The sequence below is a fragment of the Hirundo rustica genome, chromosome 3 (assembly GCF_015227805.2).
Source record: "Hirundo rustica isolate bHirRus1 chromosome 3, bHirRus1.pri.v3, whole genome shotgun sequence".
NCBI classification, from domain to species: Eukaryota; Metazoa; Chordata; class Aves; order Passeriformes; family Hirundinidae; genus Hirundo; species Hirundo rustica.
The window spans coordinates 19353145-19377371 of record NC_053452.1 but is presented as its reverse complement, the minus strand read 5'-3'; positions in this window follow the sequence as shown (position 1 = coordinate 19377371).

Genomic DNA, 24227 nt, shown 5'->3' with positions numbered 1-24227 from the left:
AGCCAAAAAAAGAACTTGCCTCACTTGAGAATCTGCAATTTAATATAAAAAAGCAGGTGTGCCATATAAGCAGCCAGGAAGAAGAGGGTAATAGTGGCACAGGATGTCTAAGTGGATTCAAACTGATTTTAAAAGCACAGGACATAAGTCAATGCACCTCAGAAGCCCCTCTGACTCACACATTGCCCAGTGGGGCACTAACAAGCTGTGACTGCAAGGCACTGCTACCATGAGCTCTTCCATCCATCCATCCATCCATCCATCCATCCATCCATCCATCCATCCATCCATCCATCCCTCCCTCCCTCCCTCCCTCAGCTCACAGCACAGCTCAGGGCTGTCCACACACCTCCTGGGGGGCACTGCTTACTAAGACTACCTCTGCTGAAACTTATACAATAACATAAATAGCAATTATATCAAAGGAAATGTATATGTATTTTATTTATATATATATAAAAATTCATATCAAAGGAAAGGAAAAAAACCTAAAGCCCTATGATTTCCTATTACAGGCCTCGGTCAGATCTCTCTGCTCTTTCTCTTGCAACAAAAGTATGAAAGCTGTCTGAACTCTGCTATGAAAAAAAATCTCAGTGATAGAGTGCACATATAAACCAACATGGGTGTCTCAAGTTGAAAGCAAAAATCAGACCAGCACCAAGAAAAGCAATATGAAAAAACCCCTGAATTTTTGCATAACTTGGTTAAGATGAATGCTGTAAAGCCAAAACACTATCCAGGAATAACCTGAATTGTTCACATTGACAAGATTAGTAGTCCAGCTGTGAACAGCTGGCCCATGCCTTGCCTTGGTGACCACTTGCTACAGTCGTAACACAGTTTATCAAGTCCTGTGGCGCCTTCTACCAGCCAGCAATCCAAGACAGGCAGCGAACAGCTCTTATTTCTGTTTATTTGTTTTCAACTCAATGTATTAAAGCTTTGAAACTTTATGGTTGTATTAAACATGCCAATAATAGGAAATACAGAAAATAACACTAGGACCTGGAATGTGCACGAATCCAGCATGTTGGACAAAGATTTCTACAGTTTCAGATCCAAACAAAACATTTCAACATTCCTAATAGTTTAGGTTTCCCATCAACTTTAATTGAATCATTTCAGAGCCTCCGATGAAATGGGCTCTGGCGATCTGAAGTCCCAAGAGTGTCACCATCATATGATGTACATCAACAGCTAAGGTGAACACAGACAAACGACAGCCAGACCTAAACCAGAATTTCATAGCCTCCTGGTGGAGAATCAAAACATCTGCTTCTCCTCAGATTGCCAGGACCTTGCTGAAGCCATCACTTCCACAAGAGACTGATGAGAACTTTCTCCCTTCACTGTTTTTCACGGCAATGGTTATTGTTATATAAACTTTATACATGAGTGTACAGACCAGCTTTGATGACAATGGCCTCTGGTCCAAACTTTAATTTTCTCCATACTCACTTGAGCAAAGAATAGCGCAAAGTCTAGACAATTCACTCGAGCAGCAGAAACATGGCATTCAAGTGCTTGTTTTGTCTAACTTCCTCTAGTGACTTCCAGGTGAGCCCTCAGTTCCATGATGTGCAGCATCCTCTGATCAGTACGCTCCAGGACATTCAAGGTAAGACCTCCGGATCTCCGGACACTCCTTTCCATAAACAATCTTATTGCAGCAGAGACTTGTGGCACAGTTAGGCTGTGGTCCCAGCTCAGCTGGTGGGTGATAAAAATTCTCTCCCCCTTTCCCCATCCCCTCTGTTGTGACAAGTCTTTCCACAGGGACTTCAAATGCATGTTTGGCTGACTGAAAGCTGATGAGTGAAGAATGGCCAGAATATTCAGGAAATTACACCTTCTAGACAGGATACTTCCTCACATCATCTTTGTTTCTTTCCTTCAATTAATTCTGCAGCTTAGGCTATCTGCTCTGTTGACAGGGAAATAATATTCAGGAGGGTACCCATGTATTGCTCATTTTCATGCTGAGCATAAATGCCTTACTTGGTAAACCAAATAACTCACTTAATATGAAACAATATAGCTGACAAAGAGGATCCAAGGGAGATGCTGAAAAACAGAATTGGTGAAATATTCTGGCTACTCTAGTAGAAAAAATGTACAAGTTTTTGATTAAGGTGTAATTTATTGTCTTCAATGATGTGGGGAAGGGGATGCTAAATTAGTTCCTGGGATGAGAAATCAGCTGCCACCAACATCGTGCTCTCTACATAGAAACAAATCAGCCCATGCTATAATGCCTCTTTCTGCTCAGGCAGCAGTTGGTGGCTGGGTTTTAGGGGGCTGGGTTTTGTCATGCCAGTCAGAAATGCTTACATAAAGTCAGAGGCCACCTTAGGTATGGGGTCCACCATCCTCCACAGCATGTGTTTTGTGAGAGAGAAACCAGGGTCAGCCTAAAAGGCCTGGGGAGAGCCAACTTACACCATTTGTTAGGAGCTTCATTAAAGCAGCTCCATTAAACCCCCAACCTCCCTGGGGTGCTACCCCTCTGCACAGCAATAAAGAACAGGATCGATCGGGCGGTGTTTTACACCCACTTTGCGTTGGTGAAAATCAATAGACAGCACTGACTGAAGCTGCTTCACCAGCACTCTGTTTCTTCCCGAAACATAAAAGCATTTGTAACCCACTACAGCTGCTTGTGCTTAACTGCAGCAGCTTTGTGCTGCCAAAACAGAGAAATCCTGCCAGAGGATATTCAAGAATGAGTGTGATCTAAGCCATAATGACTTTACACTTCTTCTTCAGTTCGGTTCTTATTTAAAGGAATAAAACTTTCCCTGGTGTCATGTTTAGGTGTGGCCTGCTGGCTGCCCTCTGCCAGGGGTCTGCAGGCTTAAGAGTGACTCGGCCACAGAACTGGGCAAGGAGTGTTGTGTGCCTCCCTGCTGGGTGTTGGTGCCCATGCCACAATCACTGCTGCTGGATCTGCCCATCTTCCACCACATTCATGTCCCATCTTAGCACAAGTGGACATGCCCAGGGGTATTTTCACTTTCCTGACTCAACTCAGCAGCATTGGGCTGTCCTGGAGCATCTGAGACTTCCCCACAGATCAAGCAAACACAGCACAAGATTTATGAGAGGGACTCACCCCTCTGGAGAGACAGCTAGAGGCCAAGTGCTACCCTACAGATCCTGAGATGACACTAAACACACCATGCTAAGTAACCCTCACTGTCTTGCTGCAAGCAGCAAATGTTTTTATTGAAAGCCCGTGAGGATTTTTTGAAAGTACACATTTTTCTGGGGTTTTGTTACAGAAAGAAATCAAAGCTCAAAAGAATTCATCATGCCCAGACAGGAAAAAATGCATGACGGTTCATGGAGAGTTTGCCCAGAACCAAAGCCCACCTTCTTGACAAAATTTAGAAGAGCATTCCCGGCTGAGAACACATCTCAACCGTAACACAGTGAAGTGGAGCAGCTCCAAGGACTGTCTTCCCCCCAGCCCTCTGGTGTGCAGCTTAGGCCCAAGCCAGCTCCAGGGTTACAAGATGATCCTGTTCAAGAGCTGATGGAAAGCCAGGCAACTGAAACGCAATTGCAGGAGCTGCTGGGTCACTGAGGTCTGCACCACTCTCCACCAGATCTTGCTAGTTTTGTCCCCACACCAAGCAATGTGATGAGGGCATGACATGAGATCAAGCTGTCATTTTTCAGAATGATGGAAATCCTCCACTCATTTGTGGACGGTAAAAAGACTTTAATGCAAATGCTGCCACTGAGCACCAGCAAGAAACCTGCACGCAGAGCAGCAAACTGGGAGTCTTTACAAAGGAGGTCAGGAGCTGCATAGCAGCTCTTAGAAAATGTTTTCTCTACCCATCAAAGTCCCCTCTGCTGTCAAAGAAGCTAGACAGCAGGGAAAACACAGTTGTAAATCACATCCTGAGAATCTCACAGCATAAACTTCCCTTTGATTTTTGTGTATTAAACTATGACTACACGGCTATCTTTTTTTCTTTTCTTTTTCTTTTTTTCTGTCTTTGCAGCAGAAAATAAAATACAGGAGGGTAATTTCTTTTCCCTAAAAACACAGACTTATGAAGAGCTCATTTTAGCATGAAGCTATTATCTGTTTAAGTTTGCATTTCTTTGTTCCTTCTGTGCTGTTTTATTACCTCCTTCTATCAGCTATATTCAATGGCTTCTTAAATTCTGCCTCCAGCCACAAGGAATGTAAGCAAGTATAGCTGATGTAAAATGACATCCATGCCTTCATTCACTGAGCAGTGATTGTCTGCTGAGTACTTGCAGGGAAAGTCTTTCTCTTTTTTTTCTCCCCAATACAAATCCCAAGGCAGCTGAGGTTACACAACCAGCTTCATACTTAGTTTAAAATATGTCTCAATTTATACGCCATCTGCAGCGCTCATCACCAAATGAGACGGCCACAAACAGGAAAACTCACAACAACGATAAATAATCAGGACTCAAATAAGCACTCTAGTTTGAGGCAAGAATCTACATTGATCAAAATGCTCAAATGGTGCCAGCTCAATGAATGGGACAATCACACCACAAACCACTTGTCTGAGGCACATGGCCCACTTTCCAAAGTCACGGATACGTTTTCTGGCTCAGGAAATTCCTGACCTGCAAATCATTAGAGAGTAGAATAAGCATCATTAGATGCTTGCCCTTTTCTTTACTCTTCATCATTGCCAGAGAACAGATGTGGAAGTAGGAGGGCTTCTGACCTGACCTGCTGTACTTGAGGATTGCTGTGGTGTCGGGCACAAATCCATGGGGCTGGGAGCAGGTTATGGATGTGCAATGGAAAGCAGGAGGCAGAGGGCGGTTCAATGGATGTCCTCACCTTCCCTCACAGAACCCTTTGTGTCCAAATTCCTGTGAATTACTTCATTTACTCACATTCCTACTCATGCAGGAAGAAATATGTTGGGAAGATTTGTCACTGGGGGGGAAAAAAAAAAAAAATCAAAGAACTTAGATTCCACATTTAAATCTGGACATGACCAAGTCAGAGGCTGCCCTGGTATTGTTCACAGAATAAAACATTCCCTACAATGTCTAAATGCGTTACAGAAGTCAGCCATGAGTGATACCATTGAAAAAATATGCTGGACTCACAGAAATTGGAGCCTTCATCTTTGAGAGCATATAAACCCAAAGACAACTACATCCCATGATGAAAATTACAGGACAAGTGGCATTTGTTTGTTTGCATAGTGAAGACCAGCCAACATAAGTCTCCTAAGATTTCCACCAAAGTATGTTGATTGCCTTTGGGATTTAGATTTCCAGAAGGTTTTATGATTGCATTTCAAGGCACATTATATGCTCTGGAGAGGCACTATATATATATATATATATTTTATTTTTTTTTTTTTAAGGCCCCAGGAGGATTCCAAGATTTTTGACATTAGAGATGGAAAGATTTATCTTTCCCTCTGATGAAACCCCCACCAGAAGAGGACTCACTTCTAAAGTGTATTGTCAAGGACCTGCGTAGTCTGGAATGACAAAATTTTTATCTGGAGGCAACTCTAAAATTTTAAGGATCTCACATTATAGACCAATCATCAATATGACTGGTCCTATCATCAGCTTTTGTTTATTAATAATCCTTTTTTTTTTCTTTTTGTTTTAACTCTCATCTTTTCCCATTATTCTAGGAAAATTGCTGAACTTCTAAAATATATATAGAAGAAGCTACTATGGTAAAGTTGGACAGACTTATGCTCAGTGGTACCTTATTTTCTAAATAAATTCCTATTGAGGTCATTAGGGATCTCTGCAGAGTAAAATCAGCAGGCTTTGTCCCTCAGAGCTCTCATGCAAGAGGAATAAATCAGAAAGCAGTGGAGCAGAATATGTTCTTGTACCATTGTCTGCTTTTTTTCTTGTTATTATTTTCTTTGAAATCTCTCATGCTTGATTAAAGAAATTTCTCTTCAGTTTTCTCTCTGTTTTTATTATGCTGTTAGATAAAAAGCCTTTGCACGGCAGGAAGAAGAGCAACAATTTGCCAACTCAAGCTGCATTTACCATCTGGTACACAAGAACTTAGCAGACTGCCTTCTCCATCAATGCAATAATATTGTGTTGCTTTAAATGACCCCATGCTCGGATTTGAAGATAAGAAAGTTGGACTCAAGATGACAGATAAGGACATTCACCTCCTGTAATAACCTGCATTTCCTCAGCTGCCCTCACCAATTACCACAGCGCTGATCACAGACTGATAACAAAAGATTGTTACCATTTCAGAAAAATAGCTTTCTCTGCTTTTTCCTTTTTGTGCTTGCTTTATTTGGGCGTGGATGGCTGCAGTGCCAGATGCAGACAAGCTGCTGAGACCACAGAGTCCCATTTCCCCAGAGAAAGGGGAGCAGAGCTGGGCCCTGGTCACATCACAAGCCAAAATTTCCTGGAGTGAAACCAGCATTTCTGAGGGACAAGCATTAGAAACCTTAAATAAGTCTTATTTCCCAAAGGAAATTATTCAACATAGTGCAAGAAATTATAGTGGGATTTTTGAAACCTGGCTGGTCAATGATTGCCTCTGACATTAGGCCTCCACAGCTGTGAAGCAAGTGAAATAAGCCACAGATTTCCTAGGAAGAGCACTATGGTCTGAAAAACTTAGAATGAAATTAAAGGAGCACAGCTTCTCACCTTCTTGATGTCCAGCTGGGGGTTTAATCAGCAGTGGCAAAGAGGAAAACTCAGTGATAGCACACATAATTCCTGTATCTGGCACTCTTTTCTGCCCATGTACCATTGCTTCTGCCTCCAGTGGTTTGTTCTTACTGGAAGCCACTGCTTTCTCCTCTTCCAACTCCACAGTTACTCACCTGATTTGCTGCAGTGACATAGGAGTGTATTGCACACTGTGGTGTATTCAAAAATCAGCTTCTAATTTCAGGGACAAGGATGAACAATTGAACATGGAGGAACTGTTACTTTTATGCATAAACTCTGTGCCTACTATATCACCTGCCACTGTGTCACCTGGCACCGAGTGATAACACCGACAACCACTGGCTATTGACCTTCCCCACAGCCAGTAGGAGCCTCAATAATGAAAACACAGTATTTGGGGCTCAGGCAGAAAGACACTAACAGAGTGTTCCCTGCAAAGCAAGACTTGGATTTGCCGGAATTGTACACTGAAATGTCACCCTTTAATAGATAGAGGAAACATGGGAATAATCAGGAGATCATAATTTTTGGAGAGTAAAGAGAGCCTGTTAAGCTTTACCCCCTGCCAGGGCACCTAACAAGTAAAGCTCGCTAACCCAGTCTCTGTATTTAGCAAATGAGAGAAGAGACAAGAAAGGTGGGGTGTTTCCCAGGTTCTCAGAGCTTGGGCGCTTCACATGACACTGAAGGAAGGAATACAGAAGGGGAATAAGAGGCCATCAACCTCAGCCACCCCCAGTCAGAACATTTCTATGGAACACTAACATGTCCCTTACAATTGTTGCCACATGATAAGGAGAAATGGTAAGGATTATATGTTAAGGACACTTTAATCCCCAGCTGTCATGACAATCCCTTCCAATATAATACATTTATTAAAAAAAGTAATAAGTAAAAGCTATAAGGAAGGAAGGATACTGTCTGTAAGCAGGAGTCACGAATTGTGAGCCAGGTATTAAATCTTGTCTCACATTCACAGGATAAACAGCTTCACAAGCATCTATGTGATGAAGCAAGGGAGCCCACAATGTGCGTGAGGTGTTCACAGTACACCCATTGATGACAACAAAGACAAGATCCACAGTGAGATATCTGCACAGCTCGGCTGTGAAAATAGCCACAAGTAGGATGTGGCCCAGAAAGGCCCCGGAGAAGGAACTCTCCAGCAACAATGGCAGCAAACCAGCTGAAATATCACAGCTTTTAAAAATTGAATAACAAATGGTTATGCAATTCCTACTAGAGTTTCTAAATATTATGAGTTATTGTGCCATGTATATTTTATAATGTCAATGTTTTAATTAAAATGGGATCTTATTTATGACTCCAAGGAGTCTGCAGCTTTATAAAGGCTTCTCAGGATTCAGCCACTGTACTATTGATCAGGAGAGACAGTGCAGACCCATGGAAGGAGTTGTACTCCTAGAGCAGAACTGATCTAACTGACCACTGTCAAACAGGGCTGCAGTCTCCTTAGCTCTCCTGTCCGGGAAAGAGATGTAATATCCTGTTATTTCTTTCCTGAGAATATATGAAGTGAATAACTCCAATACTGACCTTGACTTAAAGGCCTGGAAGAAGGCTTTTCATGGTTATTTGAAAGAGTGCCACAGACTTCATTCTGCTTTGTACCAGTTCCTAAGAGAAAAACTGATCATACCATAGCAAAACGCAGGGCAAAATTATTTTAAAATTTGTCATTTAACTATTACCACTCCTGCTAGAAATGCCAGGACTAGCTGGGATCCTTATCATCTAAATAAGGATGATTCCTTCCACCTTGAAGAATGACTGAATAGTGCAACACCCTAAAGCTATTAAAATTCCTTTGTTCATAGCCTTGTTTCTATGAAATGGTTATTAGAGAAATGTCATTAGGGAGAAAGAGATGTTGCTCAGTTTTCTGGAACAGGAACTTATTCAGAAGATAAATTCATATCATTATCTCTTCCATTTTTCTCTAGTGTGTTTACTGATGTTCTGCCCACAGGAGAAGCCAATCTTTCTTGATGAAAGAGTAAGCTGTTTGGAAACAAAAAAAGCAGATCAAAGAGGAGAGCAGCTCAGTGATGGAGGATGTCAGCTAGAGGAGGGGGTGAAAGCTAATGTACTGCTGATTGAAGAAGCCATTTTCGTTCAACTCCATGTGCACAAGATAAAAAGCAGGACTCACTTTCCACATATCTGTTCATTTCACAAATTGTACAAAGTGGTAGTTTTTCAGCCCACCTATTGAAGCAGTATTTTCATCTGTAAGACATTCATTAACCTGTACAACAGAAAAGGCATCACACAAGCAAGCAGGAATGGATTTGGCTGGAAAAAGGGATGGTTAGAACCCCTCAGCATCACAGACACTGATTTTGAGGCTACAGCTCAAAATAATACTGGATTCTTTGTAAAGCATTGTTCTCAAACCCCAAAAGTTCTCACAGCTGTATTTGTTGGCCTCTTCACCATGAGACCCTCTGAACTGTTTCATGAGGCTGTGCCTTGTTCCTAATCTCACGTCTGAACTCAACCTCAGCGCAGGGACACTTCCCGTTTTTAAACATCCCTGGAAACCTCCCTTTGCCAGACTTGCTCAGGGAGCCTAGCTGAGCTGTACTTAAAAACACACATATATTTCTTCCTATCCCTTCCCAGGCACTCTCAAAGCTCCACAGAACAGGGCCATTTTGTTTATAATAAACCAGGCACCTGGCAAGACATTCGGAGCACTTCAATAAAAGATGAAGAATGAGGCAATGCTGTTTATGCTCAATGTCTCTGTCCCACTTGGCTTAGCCATTTAGCATCTTAGGTTAATTACTGATGGCTCTGCTAAAGCAAAGTACCAGCAGCACACCACTGGCTTTTAGAGCTCCAAATACGGATTTTGGATATGGAACTGGATCAACTCACTGCAGCATCACTTCATCTACCACTGAGCAGGAAAGGGAAAAGAAACTAAATTGTGGGTTACAGATGTGAATTTTGACCCTCCCCCAGATTCTTCTAAAACCTCCTGGAAGCAGAGAAATCAGAACATAAAGTTACTGCTTTGCTTATTTTGGTGCTCACAGCCACGATACCAAAAAAAGCCTGTTGGAAACCTGGCAAGGAGAATCTCTCTGCAGATTATGCCCCTAAACTGGAGGGTGCCACAGCTTGATCACAATTATCAGACTTAATCATGTAACTGAAACTAATTCTTTTCCCTTGAATTCCCAAGACCTTGTAACACAAACACAAACACAAATGTAAGAATGTTTGGATTGACCTCCCACCACAAAAGTTAGCAAAGCTGACCAAGAGATTTATAAAGACAGGGATCACAAATTCTAAATTAAATGCAGGAGAAAAAAATGCATCACAATCAATGGTTTATCTGTGTCACATGCAGCAGCAGAGTCAGCTAAATTCATATATCCTCACTTGAAGTAAGATGTCCTAGTCATCACCTTACCTTTATAAACAAGGTAATTACTGGCGTACAGGTGCATGTGCAGCCACCTACAATAAGCAGGGATGCCAAGAAGAAATGGACTGCATGAGTAACCAACCCCAAATTCACACTGCCTACATGAGCTGGGAGGAAAATTGCCCTGTCTTCTTAGTAACATCCACTGAGATTTGACACAGGACAGTGCCTGGTTATGCAACCCTTCTACTCAGGGCTGCTACTGAAATATTATTTCACATCATTCACTCCTGCTATGTGGCCTGGAAATAATTGTCTGGAAGAGGCTGGATTAATTTTTTTTTTTTTTTTTTTCCTAAGGGGAGAGCACTTCTTTTAAAAGAGTGGCAGCACTAGCTTTAGCTTATGTGTAAAAGAGGGTTATATAAAACTCAGTATTGGTGCATGTAATTTCAAGGGATGGCCTTCAGACTTCTTTGGGATTCAAGCGCTCCTCCACGGCTGCTGTGAATCTAGAGTGGTGATGCACTATTGCAATGCATGATGTGGCATAAAGAGTGGCACTGAAACAACTCCTGCAACAGCCAAAGCCAGAGAGAGAGGGGGCAAAGCAGAAGAACACTGTAATTCCTGGTTAGCCTTCTAAAAAAACTGGCATCCACCTCAGGGGGCATTATGCTAGCTGCTAAGCTTAATATAGCAGATTCCAGCTATTCCAACCTGGGATTTATGGGAGATTGTTTTATGAGGCAGAATAAAACTTCATCTTTGGCTCATGCAATTATAAAGCAACATATTGATTAGCAGTGGAAGAGTGAATAACCCAGGGAAATCTTAATAGTTCAGTAATCTCCAGTTCTTGACTTTCTACCCTTCTCCTACCTTGCACAGCAAAAGCAATTAGCCTCATGCTTATCTCTGTTTCATACTCTCCTGAGGACAGGAGGCTTGGACAGATAGGGAATCTCTAACCCAGAACCTCTTTTCACCAGAAGACTCACTAGAAACCTTTCTGTAGCAAACTCTTGCAGTCAGAGTACTTTGCAGTTTGTCAGCCTGTCCCTGACAAGGTTATGCTCTGTCCCAAGGTGCATGGCCACCACTGAATTCCTCACTCCCAGCAGAGACAAGCCCAGCATTAAAACCTGGATTAGGGGCAGCTGGAGGAGAGGGCTCTGCTGCAGATTGAAGACAGATGTGGAAGCTCCATGGAAGAGGGCTCCTCTGGATGGCAGCCATCCAGCCAGCTCCTTCTTATCTCGCATACACTTGGGAAACTATTCCTAACAGGACTGCACTCTCTACCCTACAAATTCTCAGATGAGTCACTGCATGGAAGACACACAAATATCCCCTTTTTCTCCTTGGACCACTTTGTCCCACCTGCTCCTGATGCTTTGAACAGTTCCCTTGAAGTCTGAGGGAAAGGGAAAGCTGGAGAGAATCAGCATCAGGAAGATGGGGAAGTCAAAGCCCAGTGTGACCTTCCACTCCCAGCCAGCCAAGAAGCTGCTTCTGCTCCAGAGGGGACAGCCAGAGCACGGGCAGTCCTGCCCTGCCCCAAGCGGGACACGCAGGCTGAGCAGCAGAGAAGTGAGGGCGGGATTCCCCGCCGTGGCCTGAGCCCACTTCCATTTGCAGCGCAGCACATGGCATCACCCCTTTAGAATTTCCACTCTGTGATCCCTCCCGCTGAACACCGTTTGATCAGATTAACGAGCAGCGGCCCTGCTCGCCACTGAATGCCAGCATTAACTGGAACACAATAGGAGCACAGGCCTAAGCCCATTTTTTTTGCAGATAGCAAACCTGTCAGCGAGCAGGAGTGTTGATGTCATCCTCTGACTCAGTGACAGTGCCTGTTCCTGGGGTCACCCAGCATTCCAACACCATCAGCATCCCCTCTCCAAATCTCATCTATTATTTGCCCATTGTGGTTAGATTTTGCCTGGAGGAAGAAAGGAGTGACAGGCTGACATCACCTGCTTATTAATAGATGGGTAGAGAAGAATGATCTCCTATAAAGGCTTGGGTGAGGATGTTCTCTCAGGGTGTGCTCAGAAGGACCGTGTGTTCGGGAGCAATACAAGCTGGTAACCTTTTAAGGGAAGCAGCTGTCTGCCCAGTGGCTGCTTCTGAACCCTTGAACCACAACTTGCTGGTCCTTCAAGGGCATGGTCAACCCCTCACTGGAAAAAACCGTGCTGGGGGCAACTGGCAGCAGACAGGCTGATGTGCGAAGCAAAGTCATTTAAATAACAAGGTATTTCAGGGACAAGCTGAGACTCTGTGGCCCTACAGAGCCACGGCTCCCACCACAGATCCCACAGCCATCAGTGACACCAGGTAAAGGATCAGCAAGAAGCTCCCCATGCAGCCCTCGCTGCCAACCAATCTCAGCCTCTGCACTGAGGCCGGCTGCTGGATGCAAGTTGCAGCGGGTAAAAAATGTGAAACATCTTATTCAATCAGTATATCTCCCTCTCTCTGCTTGCATGTTTCCTGGTAACAAACAGAAATGTTATCAAAGGCATTTGTTACTGAAAACTCTGTTAGAAATAAACCCAGACCCTTGGGAAAGAATTCTTTACTGCAGTTAGGAATGATAACGTCAGGTCATATGGGATGGGGTTTTTTATGGCGTTAAAAGAGTTGTGTGACTCTTGGCATTATGCTTCCACAGCAAGATCACAGGATTGCAAATTTAAAATTCATTTCTCCTGGGTCAACTGCTACATTAAGTCCAAATGCATCTTTCCAGGACACTTTTTGTCAAGGAGGCTGCTAAAAGAAAGTAAACTTAGAATAAATGGAATCCAAGCAGATTCATTACAAAATATAAATACACATTCTTGATTTTTTTGTTTCTCCCAGGCTGATGGGAGGAGCTGTCAAACATGCTTGAGTTAGCCAAAACAGAGACATTAATACCTACTCATATTTCTAAGCCTTCTTTCACATAACTCCTACATATTATTCCCATTTACCCACTTCCAAGCCATGAAGACTCCAGCACAGAGTCTCCTCTCAGCAGCAGCACTGCAAGATGAGAGATTTGTTTGTTTCTATCAGAAAAGAATATTATGGTATTCCCTCCCATGTGAACAGATCAATTTACCCCCTCTTGGCTGCACCTACCGTCCCTCACGAATTACCAGCAGAAAAACTAAGCAGAGGGGAAAGGCAGCCTGAGCCTTACAATTCAGAGGTAAGGTCTTTCCAGCTCTGATGCTGCCAGGGACATGCTGGCAGCCCTAACACAGAGCAGAGCAGCTCTTTTAGGGCCAGCACACACTCTAAAGCACAGCACTAAAACCTGAGGCACTCAGCAGCACCAAACCGGCAGATTTTCAGCTTCGTTCTGAAAGTACCATAATTTGAGTGGTTTAGTGAGGAGGAACACTGTTAATAAGAAAAGGGCTTTCTTTTTTGTGTTTCTTCTTCTTTTTCAGGTGGATAGTAACTGCTGAGGAAGCATTTGTCCATGCTGCCTCCCTCCCACTACTGACTGCAAACACGAGAACTCACCAGAAGTCACTGCTGCAGTGACCTGTTCAGTGACACGAGTGTCCTGCTCCACATTCTTGAGTATTCATGCTGGCAAGCTTGCCAATGCCTCTGGCTTGGGTCTGCCTCATGATTCAAACTGCTGAAGTCTTACAGAATGTGATTTTCGTTGTGCTGTCTGATTAATTTGCTTGTTTTCATCTATTTGCAAATAAACCCTTAGCATCCTCCCTGGGATTTCTATCAGCCAGTGCAGGAGGGAGGATGCCTCTTCCCAATGCAACGTGCTCTGACCTTCACAGCACTGCCATGCCAGGAGAGCTGGGCCATGTCCATGCTTCGGGAACACAGAATTGCAAACAAGTGACAGTGCCCCTCAGCAGCTCTGTCATCCTTCCTGCAGGCTTCACTCACGCCTTGTGCAGCGGAGGAGGACAAGAGCCTCACTAGATCACGCTGTACCCAAAAAGGATTGAAAGTTCTCTCTCTCCATTGCAGAGGGATTTTTAACACCCCAAAAAATGAGAACTGGTTCTTTCCTCCTTGGTCCACGTGCCTACAAATATCTTTTCTCGGTCATAAAGTCATGAAAGCGTTTCAGTGTTTATGTCTGAGCTGCAGCAAAAAAGAATCAAAAGTTAGCAACCAGAGAGGATGAGGTTTGCATGGATGCACCTGTACATCAAGTACGCCAAAAATGCACATTCTTCTCTATCATCCTTCCTCCTGCTGTAACTTGCACAAAGCTTGGAAATACTGAGGGCAGCATTCCATGCCACAAGATGGAACAGGATCTAAGTGACCAGGTTTTCCTCACATTCTCCCTTGTTTACAGCCTAATAAGGGAGAGTGGGAATCCAGCAGGAAAACATAACAAATGGTCACCGCTACCATTTGTACATGACGTTCCTCACAGAGTTACCAGCATTTTATGAAACCCGAGTTCAGAGTGAACAGTAAAGAAAATAGAAAAGTAAGTTTGTTTCACCTTTTTCATCCTATTGGGATAATACAGTCTGTCCCACACTGGTAGCATCTAAGGGTGACAGATTCAGATTTGTGGACTTTGGGGACTTTGCATCTAAAATCACATTAAGATCTGAGCCAAGGCCAAATCCAGAAAATCAATCTGATTCAGATTCCAGTGATAAAATCTCTGCCCTTTGCTTTCTTGTGAATTTTTAAAGGGTATGAAGCCTCCTAAAATGTAGCTTGTTTTCACAGCTTTAGTTTTGAAGTTTGATAAGTTTTATTCCAATTCAAAAGAAACACAGTGAGTGATAAGCTCTCTGTGGCTTTCCCTTTTCCTCAAGAATGACTCGATTTGAATTCAGCAGTAGGTACAGTGACCACTATTTGTGTGGAGCATCTCTGTAACTCATTGAAATTCCTGACCTGAACTTTGCATCTCTTGTCTCTTACAACAGCATATACCTAAACCCAGGGTTTGAACACCTGTTGCTATGGGGAATTTGGATCAAGAATTATACTCAGACTTTATAGTTCAGACCCACCTTTTATCAGTATTATTTAGTCGGAAAAATCAGGATATTGTCCTACTCAGTGGTGGTACTGCTGTGCTGTAAGATAAGGGAACTTCATGAAGGTTTTGGTACCTGGATATGTGGAAGAAGTAGATCTTCTTAAGTGGAAACAAGCTTGGGCAGATATAAGGGAATACATTTCTTGTAAAGCACTGTCATTCAGAATCCCAGACTGGCCAGCTGTGTATCCCAGCCCACATCCATTTAGCAATGGACTCTACTGCACAGTGATGGTGGGAACATCCCATTAGAGTGTAGTAAAAAACCCAAAGATGTGTCAGTAGCCACAGCAAGCCACTCTTCTACTATTACCAAGGATGGGGAGGCTGTAAAATTCAGATCTGGACTTGAATTGTGAATATTAAGGACCTTCTGCCTAAGTCCCAAGTCACATGTCTCACCTAATGTGTGTATTACTGCTTTATAAGTGAGTTGTCCTCATGGAATGTGCCATCAAATAAGCACCAAGCTATGCCATTCCTATTTGCTGCACCCAGGATCTGTTTACACAATACTTCATGCACAAACATTTATCCAAAGGAGCTTTGGCCAGATTCCAAATGTTTGCAGATGGGTTTTATAAGACAGAACAGTTCAGTGCCTGGCTGGACACAGTTCTGCCCACAAACAGAACCTCCTTGGGATTCCAGTTCTGCATCGAAGAGTACAAAACATCACACACCAAAAGAAAAAGATGCACTGACCAACATGCTCAGAATCATCTCTGCCTCTCAGTAAACCTGCTCCCCCCGCCCATTCCCCAGCTTACTTAACACTAAGATGTTTCATTTTTAAGGAAAATGGGAAATGGTCAAATATAAATTTCCATTTACTTGGCACATTGTCCCTGAAAAACAAAGATCTAAGGTGCGTATTCAACAGAATTTAAACTGAGCATTAAATTGGATGTAGAGTTCAGTCTGGTCCTACAAAGCAATGCTCCATTTGCCTGCAGGATTTTCTATTTCTGTGCTGCTCAGGATAACAACAGATGGGACCCCTAATTCAAAGGACAATCTCGAGGCTAGAGACAACAAAACTGGACCAGAATATAAAAAACAGGGTTGTTGCAGATGTGGGGGAAGATGTATATTTTCAGCTGGGGGGGGGAAAAAAGGATGGAGTGCAGACAGCAGGGGAGGGTGCTGTGGATTGCTAAAAACATCTCAAGATTTCACTGTATTTGTCTCCCTCAAAACCCATGCCACTGGTTTCACTGAGGAAGCCCAAATTAACTAGGAAGACAAAAGAGGAATCTTATTTACAAGACCAGAATTGTGTGTGAAAATTTGCCATCAACTCAGAGAAAGAAACTTCCTTCTGTGCTACCAGAAGGGCTGGTTGGGTATTTTCTTCCAACGCCTGCTGAATGAAAATGATATTGGGTTTTTTGGGATGTGTTTTTTGTTGGTTTGTTTGTTTGTTTGTGGGGTGTTAGGTTTTTGTTTTTGGGGGGGTTTTTTGTTTGTTTTTTTTAAATTATTATTATTTTAACCAGCAAACCAAAATGAAAGTTTTTGTTCCTGGTCTTGTTGACCCAATTGAAACACTTCAGCTGACCTATTTGAAAACACTTCTTTTTAGGTCAATTTTTTATTAATCTCTGTCTGCTTCAGACACCACACTGCCTCAGAAAAATGATGTCCCATGTTCTTCTGGTTTTTTTTTTCCTTTACCTCTTCCTTTCCCTACATTCACTGCTTGGATTTAATCTGAGAAGATGCTGTAGGATGTCATAGAACTATTGCTGTGTACCATGGAGATGCATCCAGCCACAAATTAGAAGGGAAGCCTAAGGCACTACGATTGATCCGGATGTGGTCAAATCAAGCTAAAACAAAATGCTTTGATTTTCAGAATGAACCGTTTGGAACATGTGATAAATTAATGATAAATTTCAGTATCCACTCTTTGTCGAGCCATTAGACCAAAAGCAATTATTGAAGCATCCATTTTCCACAGGACTTGAATTCCAGCTAATGAAAAAGCTGTACATAAACATCCCAGTGACCTGCCATCCAAGACCTCATGGCTGCTTCTCCATCACTTGCCCTGGCTGGCTGCAATGCACTGTCCTACTGCTTTAGCTGCTCTGCTCAAGCCTGCCTTGGATTTGGGACCAGGGAAAAGCAGTGCTCTGCCCAAGCAGGAAGCTTCTCCGAGCACCACTTGTTGTTTCCACACTAAGACAACCCGGAGCAAACTGCCCATTCTCACTCCAGCACAACTGAGCTGTTTGTGGCTAAAACATCTTTTAGGTCCTGGCACTGGCCTTCCTCAGAGCTATCTCACTAGCTCAGCCTCACCTCATCTGTCCAGAAGGTGCAGCACCTGCACACTGGAAGAGATACCCCCACAGGGGTGCAGTGATCCATCTACAGCTAACACAGCCTCAGCACTGCACAGGCAGCATGCAGAGTGCCAGCAAAGCTCTGGGACCCCAGCGAGATGCTCACTTGGAGGGGGAGGCACATCCTGGGACAGGGACAACCCTTCCTGCCAATTCTGTCACTAACAGCCACGGGCAGCTGGCAGCCAGGGAGGCAAAGTCCAGTGTGCAGAGTGGGGCAATTCCAGTGCAGAGCCAGGGATTCAGCGCTGTACTGGCAAAGCCTCCTAGTGCATCCTGAACAGGATGAGAGCAACACCAAGGGGTCACGAAGGCAGAAGGATTTCTGCCATGAAAGTGCTGAGGAGCATGGCCAGGAGCAGGGCAGCAGTCAATGTCCTGCCTCACAGCTGCTGTGCTCTCCTGCAGCCATTTTAACCTGGGCAGGCCAAAAGAACCTAGCAGCACTCATGACATTAGTGTCATCCTGAAACTCATCCTTCTGTAAGATTAGTAGCTCTGCCACAGCCTTCAACATGCCCTTACAAGCAACATTAAAGAAGCAGCACTTTTCTCATACTATAAGCATATCCACCTTGTCCAGTACTCAAAATTCTGCTCTTCTTCTCCATGCCTCAATTCCCCTTCTGTATGCCTCTGCCTGCTCTGCATTATTTAGGGAACGGAAGGAGTGTCTCTCAGTAACGTCAGGAAAAGTGTTATCACACTGTTGTGAGCACTCCTTTGAATTCTAGTTCTGTGTATTTTCACTGTATGGATATTTGCTTGTACAGCTGAAAATTAGCAGAGAAGCAAGGTGCCCCAAGAGTTGTATTAAAGGGGTTTTTCTTTTCATTACTGACTTGGATTATAGATGTGCTTCACGCTCACGCTATAAGCACGATAATCTCACGTTAACAAAAGACACCTGCCACCTGGATTTTTTTTACTTCAAAGTGCATACAAGCTATACCTAAAACTATGTGCTGTGCAATCAGAGAGACTGTCAAAATATTACTTACACATTTTGATGTCCCCTAACCGCGGTGAAATGCCCACTGAACAGCTCCCTCCTGCACACCGCGGGCTGGTGACCACAGCAAGTTTGCAGCACCCTCTGGAGGTGAATCCTGGGCTTCTGAGGGGGGAAAGAAACCATCGGCATTGCTCTTGCAGGATTTTTGGAAGGCTTTTATGGAATGCGTTGCGTAGCATGAGGATCTGCTGGTGTCTGGGCTCCCACTGGCATTTGCAGCCAGGATGTGTGAGAAGCACTGGTTTCTCGTAAGCATAGGCAATAAAATGAAGAAACCCACACAGAGATTCCTTTGCTTGTCTGTAACTCACTCTCTAGCCCCTACACACATCCAGTTTGGTGGTTAAAAGCACAGAATTTGGACCTCCAGCTGAAATTCTGAGCTGTGTAATCAGGACAAACACCCAGGAGAAGACCTTTGAAAAATCGGGAGCCCTTTGGAATCAGCACCACACTATGCTGCTCATCCTCGCTGTATATTTCATCCACGCTCTAATGAAATTCCTACATGAGGTCATTATCTTTGTTCCATTTTTAAGAAAAATTTGAATTTCTATGTGCTGTGTGGTACTGGAGGAGGAGCACTGAAATGTTAGGAAAAGTACAAAAGTCTTCTTATAGGATCCTTTTTCATCTTATAGGGGTTTGGCCCAGAAAAATCCCAATAAAAGCATCAGAACTGTTTCATCTCACACTTGGAATATTTCAAAATACTTCCAGCCTGGATAGCATCCCTAGCCCTCACAAATAAAAGGAATAAGAGATTCAAGCATACTTTAGATACCGCTGAAATTTCCTAAGGATATCTGCCAGCATTCCATTAAAAACCTTTCAAGTCTAGAAGGAAACACAACCAAAACCAAGGAGAATGAGAACAAAAGTAGTTCAAAAGCTGGTATTATTTTGATTCTTTTGTCTGGTTAAGAGAGCATCGCAAGCAGAACACCTGATCCTTCCCTCCTTGGAATTTCAGATGGGAGATCCCACAGTTTGCAACCTCAGATCAGCCCCATTACTAGAGATGAACACTTCGCTGTAAGCAGAAAACTGACTTTTAGCCAGGAGCATCATGTTTCTGGAGTTTGGAGCTAGAACTGGGAATTGTATTAGAGCCTTTGGAAAATTGTAGGCGAAAAGCTCATATATCACCTGTTTTACTCTGATACCTCCGTGGTTTCCCAAGCATAATTCTTAGCTTACTGTACATAGCACATTTTTTTAATTGCCATCAAACAAGTAGATAAATGATTGACCACAGCAGCAATTAACTAGGATAACCCATTATAAAATGCCCCCACTATTGCAGTGTTTTATTTATAAAAGCATAAGTGTTCCCTTTTTTCTGGGACCAGCCCGTCTCTGTCTATGTGTGTCCTGTTCAGTCCTTTAGACTCCCCATGTGTACCTGGGCACAAGAAGTACAGGAACTTAGGCAGAGGCTCTAGATGTCAACACAGGTAACAGTGAATGCTTCAGAAAACAGTCTGTATGCATTAGTGGAGAATGGAAAAGGGAGAAAGTGACAGGGGAGAATGAGAGAGAAACACTTTCCATTTATCAGCCACTACTGTTCAGCTTTTCTTACCTGAGGGGTCATAACATCAATAATCCCAGGCAAGTAAGAGATCCAAAAACATTTTCCGTTAAATAATTCATGCCTCTTCCTATTCTGATGCAAGAAAAGGGAGACAGCTGGTAATAACAAAGAGACATCAACTTAAAAGTGTTCACACCAACCTTCTCCCTGCCTGAGTACACAGGTGAGACACAGACTTAGCACGTGCCTTAAACCAAGACCCAGATGGTAACACAAGCAAAGATTCAGTGAAAGACCAGCAAAGTCTTCATAGACAGAAATATGAAGCAGCAGCCCCTGACAGCTGAGAAACATTTTTATCTCCTAGCCCAGATACCATTTAAAAGGGGGGGAAAAAAAGCAGGAAGAGGATTTCCAGGGGTCTCATGTCCACTCAGCTTCCACTTTACTTCTCGGCTGTTCAGGATGCGCTGAGATCTACCAGGCAGAGATCACTAAGGCAGGAGCCACCAGCTTCCTCCAAGGGCTGGATCCAGCCTCCGTGACCTACAGGAGCACAACTGCAGGGAAAAGCCTGCCTTAGAAAGCTTTACTGTGTTTGACACAACAGATGTTGGCCCAAAAACAGTAACGTGCTCTTAAGTGAAGCAGGTTTATGGACTGCCATGTTTCAAGGCATGGAAGGAGAAGGAAATGGTGCTTTAAAAAAGGGGAAAAAAAAGTTTTCCTGCTATCCATTTCCCCTGGGAGATAAGTGCTACATTGTGGAGAAAGAGGAAAGTTGCCAGGAAAGAAGCAGGACATGAACATATTTTTCCAAAGCCACACTGAACAGACCTGTTACATTTCACAGAAACTAAAACTTAGCAAATGCTCATGCCCATAAAAAATTGTATTAGGCAGTAAGTAACACGTAAGGACAGGAAACAATATTTCTCTGTTGATTCAAAGGGATTTTAAAACTTGACATACTGTACAAGATTCCTTTAACTCCATGGTGCCACAGCCACCACTAAATTGAGACGATCCGGTGGCAGGTAGGAACTGGGTTAAATGAAATGGCAAAGAAGAGCGGCCACATGGGCAGGGTGTGCAGCACCACCTCCGAGTCAGAGCAGTAATTTCACAAAAATGTGGAATTGAAATTGCACTTAGTGTTGAATATAGGGTACACAGACATAGCACAAATAGAGCCGATCAGAGGGAGGTGCATATTAATGGATTCCAAAGGCTACGAAAAGCAGCCAGAGCAGGGAAGCAAACTGTGGGGTGTGCTAAGCACCAGGATGGTTTGTCAGCTTTTTTTACAGACATCCTGGGAAACAGCAGATATTCCACAACCACAGAACGAGCCATGAAATTAGCCCCAACGTGCCACAAGCCAATGAAGTGACTGTGGAGGACAGAGTGTCAAGAAAAAACAAAGCTTCAGAAACATTTCTGAAAGCAAACCTACTTATCTCCATAGCAGGGGTAAGAGAAATGAAGCAGAGGTCCTGTGCACAGCACATGCTCAGGTTGGAGAGGTTTCTACCCCCAGACCAGACCTAAAATGAAATGCACACTGCATAACTGAAAGCACATAAATCAGTATCAATGTTTTTCAATATAGCAAATTATGCTGGCTTTATAAGCCATGAAGAACAATTATGGATCTAGAAAAGACATAATGATTAGAGAAATAATGGAAAGTGGAACAGAGATTTGTTCCAGGTGATTGACGAGTTGCCAAGGATAAAATGGTCCCGAAAGAAAACATAGCCTATGTTTAGAACAACTGCATGCCCACTGCAGTAATGCTCAGATGGAAGAGCAGCATGAATAATCGGGGACACTACAGTTCCTCTTGTTTCTGGAAGCAATTCATTTGAATTATTCTGCTTGTTAAGGGGAAAGAACAAGTCACTTGAAAATAGCCAGCCTGTCATGTGACTGAGATAACCAGGGAACAAGATCTTATTATTTAATTAATTTACACTAAATGCTTCACCCAGAGCTGGCTACTAATAAATTAATATAGTCACAGAAAGCTGAACCACCACATTGCTTTGTGCTGCCAGACTAAAAGCTGGAGCATGCAAGACCTACTCTTTCCTCCGAGCTCTTGCTTTGACACTGTTCCTTCCTGTCAGGGCTGCACCAGATATCTGCACTGAACAAGGTCCAGGGGAAGCTGAGGATTAAATGTTGCTGCCCTGGTGAAAGCATGAACTAGAACACATCCCTGTATCTTTCTGGAGCATCACAAAAGATGGGTGCCAGAGAGGAGGGAAGATTGATGAATGCACTGTTAGACAGCCTGGTGTAACTGGCAGTTGGAAAGACCGGTAAGAGAGGGCTCTGGCTAAACTGAAATAACAGTAAGAATTACATCAGTACATCCCTTTTCTTAACAAAGTCATCAAGACTTCTAAGGACATGTACCAGAATTGCCACTACAACCACAGAAGGGCAAGCAGTGCCTGCTGGCTGCAGCATGCATGCTGAAGAGGAGATGGAGTAATGAGGGTATTATCCAGCTCAGTTTGTGGCTGCTGGAAGGCTCCAGGCAGGAGGTACAGGAACTCAGTGGCATGAATCTGAATTGCCTGTGACTCTCCCTTGAGGTACTCTGCTACCTTTCATGCAGTACAATAGGCTTTAAGGACAATCTAGGCTGAAGACTCAAATGAAACTCCCTGGGCAAATACTACATTCAAGAGCTTTCTTGTGCATTCCCAGAGCATTTTAATGAAATGTTTGGCTACAGCTTGGAGTTCTGAGGAAACCGTTACACAAAAAAGTTTGACCAAATATATTTTGGCTTCTGAAGTCCTTCTTGTGTTCACAGACAAGCCCCAGGTTCAAGTGATGAATATGTCCATCCTTACAACGGATGCTGTGGTTTTCAACAGGCCTTCCTGCTTCATGCCAAAGGGGAAAACAATATCATTTGTGAGGACTAATGGCTGGGTTAAAAATCACAAAGGTTAAGTATGGGAGAAGACAGTCTCTTCCTTAGAAATATACAACATCAGGAAACTGTTCCTGACAATGCCATCCATTATGCAAAGCAGTGGAAGGGACTGAAACTGGAAAAGATTGCAGATAGTGCGGGCCTCATAGGGACTGCTGACAGCCTGTGGAGAGAAACTCCTGCCACCAGTCTCCTCCTTTAAAACACAAGTCTGATTATTTTTTGAGGCACAGTAAAATAATTTTGTACATAGAGGGCCAAGTTCCTCTTTACTGTGCAATAAATGGTTTTGTCAGAAAAAGTGTAGATGGCCAGAACCTTCTGGTCACCTGAGGATAAATGAGAACATGAGGGACCCTAAGCACATACATGTAAGTAGGGGCTCAAGTTGGACTAACCTGGAATTCCCTGATCTCTGTCCCATGTTCAGTCCTGAATCCACATTGCCTCAACAGCTTTAGATACATCTGGGGAAGGTTCGACTCCATATCGTGGTAGGGATCTCCTGAGAGTTGGTTTGTGGCACTACAAGGCTGGAAAGCAGCTGCTACAGTCTGGTCATTTGCCATCAGAGACTACAGGCTAAGTTCATTTCTTCTTCACAAGGACAACTTCCCCTATTCCATCAGGAAAAGGTGTATGGCACAGTCATCTTTCCACCCTTTTGTGCTGTCCTGTTATTGTGTTCCTCTGCTAACTGCACCTCCTGCAGGAATCACACCCTGCTGCAGCAGGGCTGGCATCTGTGCTCCTTGCCAGAGGAGTGTGTAGGGAAGAGTGGAGTTGCCTCCTTAACCTTCTTGAGGCTTATAGCTCACAACGCTTCAATCACAGCCACCCAAGGAAACCAAGACCTCATGCCAGTCCTGGGGTCAGTCACCTGCAAGGAAAACAGGATTCTGCCAGAGCTCTTTAAAAGAGATATTCTGAGTCTTCTGCTGCCAACACACAGATTTTGGGGTGCCCAGAAGAAAATAGTGAAAAAACATAGTTGCCCTGTCAGGAGCCTGGTCTTTTTTCAAGATTGGAAGAACCAAGAACGCTTCACTTCAGATAATAGAGACATCCTACATGTTTCAATGCCAGCTCTGCCCCAGCTAATTTCCTGATGGGGAAATTAGAGCTGGCAAGGATTATTCAGTCTCAACTCTTTCCCAGTATCTTTTACATACATAACGAGCCACAGAAATGGTGTGTACTTTCAGAGAGCAAAATAAAGGAA